The sequence below is a fragment of the Alligator sinensis genome, unplaced genomic scaffold (genome assembly GCF_000455745.1).
Source record: "Alligator sinensis unplaced genomic scaffold, ASM45574v1 scaffold240_1, whole genome shotgun sequence".
NCBI classification, from domain to species: Eukaryota; Metazoa; Chordata; order Crocodylia; family Alligatoridae; genus Alligator; species Alligator sinensis.
Genome location: NW_005841902.1, coordinates 3,159,082 through 3,169,969, shown reverse-complemented (window position 1 = coordinate 3,169,969; position 10,888 = coordinate 3,159,082). Strand labels below are relative to the sequence as shown.

General features: G+C 40.5%; 1 long non-coding RNA gene across 1 annotated transcript in view; it reads left to right on the top strand.

The window, feature by feature from the left end:
- Nucleotides 1-10,550, top strand: part of LOC106721886 — a 55,513-nt gene extending 44,963 nt beyond the window's left edge. The window contains exon 5 of the long non-coding RNA XR_001357606.1: nucleotides 10,081-10,550. This is a non-coding gene — a long non-coding RNA (uncharacterized LOC106721886). The remainder of the gene's footprint in view (nucleotides 1-10,080) is intronic.
- The last annotated feature ends 338 nt before the right edge of the window (nucleotides 10,551-10,888 follow it).

Below are 10,888 nucleotides of genomic sequence, written 5' to 3'. Positions count from 1 at the left end.
AATGCCGACGTACTCTCATAAAGGCTTTACTTAAAATTATCCACTGTGAGGGGTATACTTACCTTAGTAAGGCAAGGGTTGGGGTGATGTTGTCATACAGTCTTCATAGTTTAGTCAACTATGCCATCTAACTTTGATCAGAACAAGTCCAGAGGACAAAGGCTAGAATGCCAGTAACCCACCAACTCTGTATTTTCTCAAGCCTGCCCTCCATTACTTCTAGCACTGAAGCTGCACTGTTGCCTTCAGTGGAATTGTATCTTGATGTACACGAGCTGAATCTGCTCCAGAAGTCTAAATTCTATCCTAAGATATACTCCATACAATCACACTGAAGTCACGAGAGTTGAATGATGTATAAACCATGGCAGAATAAAGCTCACAGTCTGGTAGATGTATACAGATACCATCTAGGTGTTTCAATACTTGATTTGCATGCTTGACTCAGACTCCATAATCATGTGATAAGAGCTTTCCTTTTCTGAACTCTGATCATGAGGTGACTCAGAAAAGAAAGAAATGTGTTTCAAGAAAAAAAATCTAAATAAATAGTGAAAGCAAGTATTAAACTTCTCTAGCTGCTTTCTAGTGAACCTAGGGAGGCTGGAAAATGAATTTTATTTTTTCAGCATTCACACTAAAACATTCAAATGCATTATTTCCTTGATTTGGAAAATAATACTGGAACATCTCTTCCATGATCACAGGAATGGCCTGCAGAAAAGAAGTCCTTGCCTGCATTTTCTTCAGAAAGAACTTTCAGCAAAATACAGTTCTCATATTTCTTCCTTTCCCCATGTCCTACAGCTCTTACTCTAGCAAGAGTCCCTCTTTAAAGGGGTATTTAACTTGAGTTGGTATTGCTTTCTGGGCCTTTAAAGCACAATGCAATTGGAGATAGGTGAAGATTTTGGAGGGTGAATAGCTGATTGACCAAAATTTGACATTTGGGGTTAAACAAAACCATTCACAAAGTCTTGTTGAAATCAGATGGTTCCTAGTTAGCAACTTCCATGGTTTACCTTTTCCCATGCAGTGGAAACTATGGGATGGAAGAGATGATCTGGATATTAGATGCATTTCTTGGAAATTTCCAGCAGTTCTAAGAGATCATTTCGAGTCTGCTAAATAACAGTGCACAAGGTTTTATGTCCTCCTGCCAGCACTGTGATAAAAAATATAGTGTCAAAATTGGTCTTGTGGATCTAACCTTAGGCAGCTGATTACTCTCTAAAATAATTGGTTAATTTGTTTACCATGTCAGAGTGTTAAGAGGAAAAGTTTAATACTTTAGAAAACCCTTGGGTAAAGAAGAATTGTAAAAATTATGATAATTTACATAATTGTGCTTTTTATGTCAAAGGATCTAAAAAATGCCTCTTTATATGTATTAACTAGCTACTGAACTGATTAATATAGCTGTGGTGAAATGTAGCAGCTGCATAACAATATATACCCAAACTACACCAAGTTTAGGGCCAGAAGTAGAGAACAGTATACTCAGCTGATATGGCAAAGAGAAGAGAGGTGGACAGAATATAGTTAATGGATAGAATACAGCTGAAGCAGCTGGGCTTAACACTTTGCCTCTGCAGAAAAGTGGCCTTTAGCTCTTCCCTCAAGACTGAGCTCAGGAACTATTTTAATATTGACTATGAAGAAAACCTGTCACCTACTCAATCACTGGTATGCCTTGGCTTATAAAAAGGGGGAACTTATCAGACTGAGCTACATTTAAACTTGGACAATTTCCTATGCCTAGCATTGGGGCCCAGGGGATGAAAAAAATCCTAGAAAAGGAACTGAGGAAGAGGCTTTTCAGTGCTGTTTCCCAAATTTAAAAACAAAGGAAGAGAGATTTTGAGAAAACTGGAAAGTAAGCCCAGGGCATTAAGCACAAAGTATTTATTGTTCGTATTATCATAGCACCTAGAACCCGCAGTCACTGACCAGGGAATACCATTGTGTTACATGCTATACCAACAGAGAAACAATGATGGCCATTGCTGCAGAAAGCTTATAATCTTGAGTATCAGAAAAGTACCAATATGTAGAGGCTAACTGATAGATAGGGAAATACAAAGGAAACAGTGAGACAATGTTCGACAGCATGAGTGGTAAGCAAGATGAGATGGAAAGAACCTGAATGAGAATAATATCTATATAGATGCATAGGAAAGGCCATGTCTTTAAGGTGTTACAGAGAAGTAGTCGGCAATACTTTAGAATATAGCTAGGATATAAGGATATAAAGAGAGGTTTAAGCCGAAGGTGATGCCTAAGCTATGAATCTGAGTGACAGGTGATGTTCACATTTGCACACAACAATCAAAAAAAGGAACCTTGGAGGGGTTGAAAATGTAAAGCTGTTTTTTAGCCCCACACTGACAGCTATGCATCTCAGAGAAATATGCTCAAATTTTCCTTTGAACAGAATGAGGAAGACAGGTCTGATACAAAGGGGTAGATCAGTGTGCTTTCAGCATAGAGTTGGTAAGTGAGCATTGATGGATGAAACTATCTAGAGATAAGATGTAGAGGGAGGAAAAGGGAATACAGCCCTCTGGACTACGACCAGATCCAGAAGGAGGATAAGGAGTATCTTTCAAATAACAGAATGAAAGAGAGATTAGAGAGGTAGGAGGAGAACCAGAAGGGGACAAAATCATGGAAGCCAGCAGAGGAAAAAGGTTCAAGATGAAACTAGTTTATAGTGTCAGTGGTGGTCAACAGGTTAAGGAGGATAGGAAAGAATAATGGTTCTGAGCTTTTAGCTAGGTCATTAGAGACGTTCATGAGAGCATTTCCATTGGTATGTAAAGGCTTGAAGACATGTTGGCATGTCACTGGATGGCACTGGAGGAGAAGTCAGGACAGACTGCAGACCACATTCTCAGTTATAATTATTCAGTGGTTATCTGACTCAGCATCTGATCTAATAGTTCCCGTTGGAGAAAAAGCCTATCTAAAAATCTATGTTGGAGTTGAAGTTTTGCTCTTGAGCACAAAATTCAGCAAACTCCGAATAAAATGCAGCTTCCTGTTAATGCTCTTGCAATTAGGTTTTGGACAGCAGGATACTCCTATAGCATCTGTGGGAATAAACTAGCCACCTTCCCTTTCCAGGACATGATGTAATGTCATTTTCATCACTACGTGGTGAGATAACATCACGACAAAACTCTTTAAATGCAAGAAAACTTCCCAACGCAACATTGTACCAGTGTCATCCAGTGTGGCTTCAACCCGACAGACTGGTTTAGCTAAGTTCATATTTCCTTTCAGACTGTTTGCCAAATCCTAGCCATGAAGCTGAAGAGATTCTAAAATCATATTTAATTTTAAAAATCAGAATATTTATCTTAATTGTTTATCTGATCCTCACTGCCACACACTTGTATTTTCACACACCTGCATTTTGCATATTGGCTTCTATTCCATCCAGCAGAACACAAAACACCAGCAGACTCTCCCTATGCCTGAAGAAGGGTGCTTGTGCCTGAAAGCTTGCAAAGAACAATTTTTCTAACTATTTAGTTGGTCTAATAAAAGATATTACATTTATCCAAAGAAACTTGTCTACCTATGTCCTTAGACCAACACAGCTACAACCAAATCCCCTAAGAATATTTACTTGACATTTCAAATAATAGCATAACAATAAATAAGAACATTATATTCATTAAATTGCAGCTTAAAAACTCTTACTATGCAACATGCTAGAAATGTAAATCTTTCTACTTTGACATTTTAGCTGGGGAGGAATGAAAATTGATTTAATAGTGGTTAGTTATGGTTTAATATTCAAGATCTAAATACTCTCATTTTTCATCCTGCAGTTCAGAGTGAAGGAACCGAAGTGGGAACAGAAAAAAGATTGGTTGAGCGTAAACTAGTGTAATAGTCTCATGCCAAATGAAGTAAATGATCCTGCAGGACTTTATTACAGAATTTTAAGAATCCGTGACATCACTGAAGCAATAAGAAAATGAACACAGGTGCAAGATATAACAAGAGTTTCATTCTCATTTTAGGCTAGGTCATTTTAAAGTTCCAGTAGTCCAATTCTATCAGATATTCTACTTTTAAATAACAGGGCGAGTTCATCTTTAACTACATTTATAGTGGAAAAAATTCAAATGCTTGGGATAACATTTCAGGTATCACAATCCAAGTAAATTTTGAAATATAATATGGATAGCTGAGCAAATAAAACAGTTAGTGAATAATTCTCGGTCTGTTATTGATTTTGTTGGTGAATACTTAGTCTCTGAAATTTCAGCTGGGTTCTTTAGGGCTGTCTGGAAATATAGGATACATTGTTTTGTTCCTGACTGGAGGAAAATATTGCACAAAAATGTTTTTTTGTTTGAATTCACATAAGGATAACTCCTTTCACAAGAAATACCAAAATCAAAACAGTTAGACCAATGGTTCTCAACCTTGTTAGACACAAGGCACACTTTAGACAATGCCAGCTTTTAGCTTTCACTCTTTTTTGACTACAGAAAAATAACAGAGCAATTCTTCTATTTCAGTGAACTCAGAAAGCTCGCAACAAGTCGAAATGTTATTGACCCTATGGATTCCTGTTTGAAATCTCTGGTTTTATCTTACGAATCGTAGCATCTAGCATTGCTAATATTAAGTGGCACCCTTAAAAGAATTTCATAGCAGCCCAGGGGCACCCTAGTCAGGAATCCTAACCCTAATGAGTTAGGCACTAGACGGTCCCTTGAAAGCTCTCACTTCCCTTTGTAATATACTGTGAAACTCAGATGCAGAATAGTTGCATAATATGTTAATTCTGAAATTGAATTTGCAGCTCTCTGTGTTGACAGTTCCTAACTTCTAGATGTGCTGCTGAAGACATGAACAATTGAAAAGTAAAATAGCTGCCAATACTGTCATTTGTACCTTCCAGGATCAAAGAACATATAGACTAAAATTTGCCAATAATGCTGGGGTCAGGAACAATTTTTTCATCTTTAACATCTAATATGTTATAAATGTTAGGCACAGGAAACTGACAAGAACCTAAGGGCAATTTTACACATGCTCCAACGTGTTCTGATTAGAAGGCTCTAGCGTGCTGCTGCTTCTCATGTATTCAGCATCCCCATGTTTCAAAATGGCAGCAGGTGCTCTTTAACTAAAGCTTATTGAATGAGTTTAGTTAAAGCACCCCTGCTGCCATTTTGAAATGTGAGACACTGAATACATAAGATGCTGCAGGTGTTTTACTTAGAGCGGCTCCCAAGATCCGCTCTAATTAAAATGCAACCCCCAGAGCACATTATAGATACCCTAAGGGTGTTACTGTGCAGTAAGCAGAAATAGGCCAGCATTTACATGTGCAGGCATTAAAGTGCATTAACGCTGTGTGTGGTTTTACTTGGGGCAAAAGTTAGTCTCAGGTTCATCCATACACACAGTGTTACTGTGCAGTAAGGAGTCTACACATGCATTACTGCGCAGTAACTGATTGGGCATAAATTTGATACCTGCATGATGCAGGTGTCAAATTTACACCCAAGTCTGCATAAGTCACCATAGTTACTGTGCAGTATAGGTGTGCATGTGTAGACATGAGCCTGTACTGTGTAATAATTTAGGTTACTGCGCAGTAAATGTGCACATGTAGATGCACCCAGTATATAGCATTTCACTCAACAAATGCTGTTGAAAAGTGATTCAGCTCATCTGTTGGGCTCAGACTCAGGAAATCATGCAAGTATGTGCTTAAATTAAGTATTGAAGTCAAGGGATTTTAAACGTACAGAAGTGCTTTCCAAAATATAATTTTTTTTTCTGAATTTGGGCTTAAATCAAGGCATTTTGGATTGAAAATTAAGTGCTACTTACGAGCATACGATAATAGGACAGGAAGGGACTTTAGTAGGTCATCTAGGCCAGCCCCCTACTCAAGGAAGGATCATCCCTGACTAAACCATCCCAGCCAAGTGTCTATCTAACCTGCTCTTGAAAATTTCCAGGTTCCCCTAAGTTTGTTCCAATGTATGACCATTTCTCAGTCAAAGTTTATTTTTTTCCTAATCTCCAACCTAAATTTCTTCTGCTGCTGTTTGAAGCCATTGCTCGAAGTCCTATCCTCCATAGCCATAGAGAAAAATCTATCACCATTCTCTTTATAATCTCATTTCAGGTATTTGCAGACTGTTATCAAATCTCGCTTCGGTCTTCTCTGGACTAAATAACCCCAGTTCTTTCAGTCTTTACTCATAAATCATGCTCCTCAGGCCTCTTGTAATTTTTGTCACTTTCTGCTAGACTCTTCACCATCTGTCCACAAACTTCTTAAAGTGTGGAGCACAAAACTGGACACAGTACTCCAGGTGAGGTTAACCAGTGCCAACCAGAGCAGAAGAATCACTTCCTCTGCTTTACAAGTGACATTTATGTTAATACAACCTAGCATGCTATTGGCCTTTTTTTTGGAACAAGAGCACACTGTTGACTTCTATTCAGCTTATGATCTATCGTAACCTCCAGATCCTTCTCTGCAGTACTGCAGCTTAGCCAATCATTCTCCAGTTTGTATTTGTGTATGCAATTATTCTGACCTAAGTGCAGGACTTCACACTTTTCATAGATTTCATAGATATTAGGACTGGAAGGGACCGTGGAAGATCATCGAGTCCAGCCCCCTGCCCCAGGGGCAGGAAGTCAGCTGGGGTCACAGGATCCCAGCAAGATAAACATCCAATTGACTCTTTAAAGGAGTCCAGAGTAGGTGCTTGCACCACCTCTGACAGCAGTCTGTTCCAGGACTTGGGGGCTCAGACAGTAAAGAAGTTCTTCCTTATGTCCAGCCTGAAACGGTCTTGGAGGAGTTTGTGATCATTTGACCTTGTCATCCCATGAGGTGCTCTGGTGAACAGGCATTCCCCCAGATCCTGATGTACATCCCTTATATACTTATTTCATTGTTCAATTTCATCTGATTGATTCTGGACTATTTCCCCAGTTTATCCAGGTCATCTGAATCTTAGCCATACTCTCCAGTGTCCACAGCTTCACCCAACTTGGTGTTATCTGCAAGCATGCCCTCAATGCCATTGTCCAAATAATTAATGAAGATATTAAACAGTAGCAGCGGACCCAGTTCCTTGGGGAACCCCATTTGATACCTCTTCCCAACTAGATTTTGAGCCATTGATTACTACTTGCTGAGCACAATGATCCAACCAGTTATATATCCACCTTACAGTATTTTTGTCTAGTTTATATTTCCTTAGTGTGTTAATGAGAATGTTGGGACAGACAGTATCAAAGGCCTTGCTGAAACCAAGGTATATTACATACAATGCTCCCCCCAATCCATCAAGCCTGCTAACTTATTTCAGAGGGAAATTAGTTTGGTCAAGCATGACTTGCTCTTGATGAATCCTTGCTGGCTGTTTCTGATCACCTTGTTCTCCTTTAGGTACTTCAGAAGAAATTCCTTGAGGACCTGATCCATAATCTTTCCAGGTGTCAGTGTCAGACTGACTGGTTTGTATTTTCCCAGATTCTGCTTCTTCCCTTTCTTAAAGATGAGCACTATATGTGCCCTTTTCCAGTCATCTAGGAGCTAAACTGACCTCCATGAGTTCTCAAAGAGGATAGCCTATAGCCCTGAAATTACTTCAGCCAATTCCTTCAGTTCCCTTCAGTGTATTCCATCTCACCCTGCTGACTTCAAAACAACTAGCTTCTCTAATACCTAATCTGTTCTTCTACTACTCTAGACTGCTTGTCTCCTTCCTTATCTTTGTTGCTGATTCGTAGCTGACCTTATTCATTAAAAATGAAGTAAAAAAGCCTTTAAATACTTCAGCCTTGTCTACATCACCCATAACTAGATTGCCTTCTGCATTTCATAAGAGACCTATTGTTTCTTTGGGATTTTTTCCCTTCTTGATATGCTTGTAGAATCCTTTTTTGGCTCCATCCCCCAGTGAACCAGGTTTAAAGCCCTCCTCATTAGGTTAACGAGCCTGTACACAAAGCCACTATTCCCCCTCTTCATCACATGAACCCCATCTCATCCCAATAGACCATTTTGGAATGCCACACCATAGTCAAAGAAGCCAAAGCCCTGCTGGTGACACGCATTCTGGGGATCAACATGTGGCTGCATAGATGATCTGCTCCTACCTTAAACCTTGACTGGAAGACTCTTTGATAATACCATCTAGGCCCCCATCCCTTTCACACTTGCACCCAGAGCCATGTTGTCACTTTTGACCTGATCCAAGTCACCCATGGCAGAATCATTAGTGCCCACATGGATGAACAGCATGCATTAGTAGTCAGAGGGCCAGATGAATCTTTACAGCATTTCTGTGACATTTCAGATGCAGGTTTCTGGCAGAAAGAAGACCTCTTAAGCTAATGGGTCAGGCTGGCAGACAGATGCCTCTCTGCCCCACAATGAGTTCCTTAGCACCACCACCACTTGTCATTTCCTCTTGGCAGCAGTGGTCTTAATCCTCCCACCCCCTCAGGGTGCATGGTTTAGCCTCTCCTGCCACTGGATTACGCTGCTTCTCAACCAGTACCATGATTTCACACCTGTTCTTCAGCTGGTCACCCACAGGTTAGGCAGATGTGTGCTGCTGGCTGCCAGAGGTGATAAGTTGCCAGCTGCCAGAGTATCTGCACATCTTCTTTGCCTGTGCTGTCTGTAGCTGTCCCTCTTCCATAATGCTGAATGTCTATACATTGAGTCAGTTAAGGCCTTGTGCTCAGGGATGCTTCTGAGCCTTTCAATTGCCTCCTGTAGATCCTTTACCTGGTTTCTGAAAGAACCCACCAGGAGGCACCTCTTACACCAAAAGCACACCTGGCTATCTCTGACAGGGACATGCAGGCCACCAGAACCGTGCAAGCAGGCAGACCTCTCCATTCACCAGCACTCTCAAACACTCTCCCCAGGCAACTCCAGCTTCTTGCTCCTCTCCCAAGCAGGAGTTGCACTCAAACTCCACTGTTTGCTGGTCTGATCTCTGGTTCTGGTGTTGCTGGGTTCTGGCTAAACTCACCTTTCTGCTTTGCAGACGTGTAGCACTGCAGCTTTGTACCTAAGGCAGCTGTGCAGCACCTGGGAGAGCACCAGCTCTTCCCACACTGATTGTAGTGGTGCAATCAGCCACTGCTGCTGCACAGCTACTTTTGCACTTTCCCTCCCTTTCCCTTCCCACACAGAGGCAGTGCCTGAGGCTACTGCCCCAATCTCACCCCTCCTTCCAATTACACTACTGCTATTTAAGCAAAGCCTGGTGCCTTCCTCACACTGATGTCACCTGCTGGCTCAGCCTCTGAAAGCTCCTCTCTGCTCCCTCCTCCAAGCCACCCTACACCCTAATGTCTTATTATTAGACTGAAAAAAACCATTGTAAAATCTGGGGACCAGATCCTACAAGATGCTGTTTCCTGGGAGGTGTTGAGTGCTCCCAACTTCTACCGAAGTTAGGGGTTCTTGCAAGATCAGGCACACTTACTATGACATTAGAGCACTGTATTGAAGTTTGCATGTTGACATAATCTTTTTGTTCTGGAGTTGATTGCACATATTTGAATCTGATTTCTCTATGGAAAAAGGAGTTGAAAAATGATGTGTTTTTAATATCATTCCCCTATTCCCACAAATATATTAAAAACAATTAAACACTGAGTATCCGAATAAATTCTAAGGCTGTATCTGAAAGCAATAGCAATGAGGGCAATGCTTACTGTTCTGAGTAGTCAGTAAGACAATTTATGGCAGTAAGTACTGTTGTTGGTAGTTCTGGCAGGATCAGACCCTCAAGTAGTGTTATCTTTCTTCCAAAGACAAGAGAAGTTTCACTAGCCCTTTAACAGCAGGCATTTGTCACATGATACCTTGAATAGTCTTCCAAATGTCAGCTGTAATGTAACACTCCTCAGCTAAGACAATAAATTGGTCTAAATTTAGCAGGAGAAAGACACCTGGCTCTGTATGCAGTTCAACAAAAAAGAGTAAAATGTTGGATGTCAGGAAAACTTGATTAATATTTTCCCCCTTCAGACCTAATTTTGCCATTTTCTCATCAGGTGTGTTGATGGAAACTGGTCATTCAGAGCCCTGATAATTGCCCCAGATTCCAAAGCTGTCCTTCATCAGGGCTGGTAATGAAGTCTGAGTGTAGGCCATGATCCTGACAGCCAGACTGGAATGTGACTGAGGCTGAAAGCTGACACCAGCTCACTGGGAAAAAGGACTGTGTGTAAAGGCTGGATCCACGACAACTGAGTATTTTCCCCATGATGCATTTACACAGCAGGCCCAAAGTTCTGTGAAAGCAACAGCTGTTGTAAAAACATTGTATTAAATATGCTTAAAACTGTGAAATGTGCATTACCCATATTGCACCTCATTTGAGAGACTTCTGAAAACACACAAAATGTCTGGAGCAGACTTTCTGCTCTGTGAGATACTTTTAAAAACATTGTTCCACCCAGAGGAAGTTTTTCCTCCTGCCTGTTTTTCTCAAAAGTAGATCATCATGTTAAAAAATAAAGACTTGCGCATGATCAGCTTTGTGCTCCACTTTTTCCCCTTTAAACTAAGCTGGAAAATCTCACTGGATGTGTTTGCACTCATGTTTATGAATAAGATATGCAAGCAAAATGTGCTGCTACAAAATACCATTTGTCCATAATTTTCAAATCTAATTCTCAGTTTAGTCAAACTCTCCAATGCTAAAGTTTTCTGATTCTATACAGTGATTATTTAGCATTGATTTAATGTTACAGCCTTCCCTAAACCTAAGTCAGGACCCTTCCACACAAGTGAAATATTATCAGGTTGGAAAAGCCAAAGCTGATGCAGAATGGGGACTGACTATTTCATATCAGTTCC